This window comes from Chrysoperla carnea, chromosome 1 (genome assembly GCF_905475395.1).
Source record: "Chrysoperla carnea chromosome 1, inChrCarn1.1, whole genome shotgun sequence".
Taxonomy (NCBI): Eukaryota; Metazoa; Arthropoda; class Insecta; order Neuroptera; family Chrysopidae; genus Chrysoperla; species Chrysoperla carnea.
The window spans coordinates 104,145,911-104,146,120 of record NC_058337.1 but is presented as its reverse complement, the minus strand read 5'-3'; positions in this window follow the sequence as shown (position 1 = coordinate 104,146,120).

The following is a 210-nucleotide window of genomic DNA, read 5'->3' as shown; positions in this document are numbered from 1 at the left end:
TCTATACAAATGAGTAAATTTTCCAACTTTAATTTAGCGATAACTTGAAATCCTGTCATTTTCATGACTTGTGACCGTGGAACTTTTATTACAAAATCCTACTCGAATCGCATCACTATTATAAAGAGTACAACCAATCATTATTGTTCAAACTTTAAAAAATGAGTTGTGACTTTTATATCAGAAAATATAATATTTTTATAACTAATC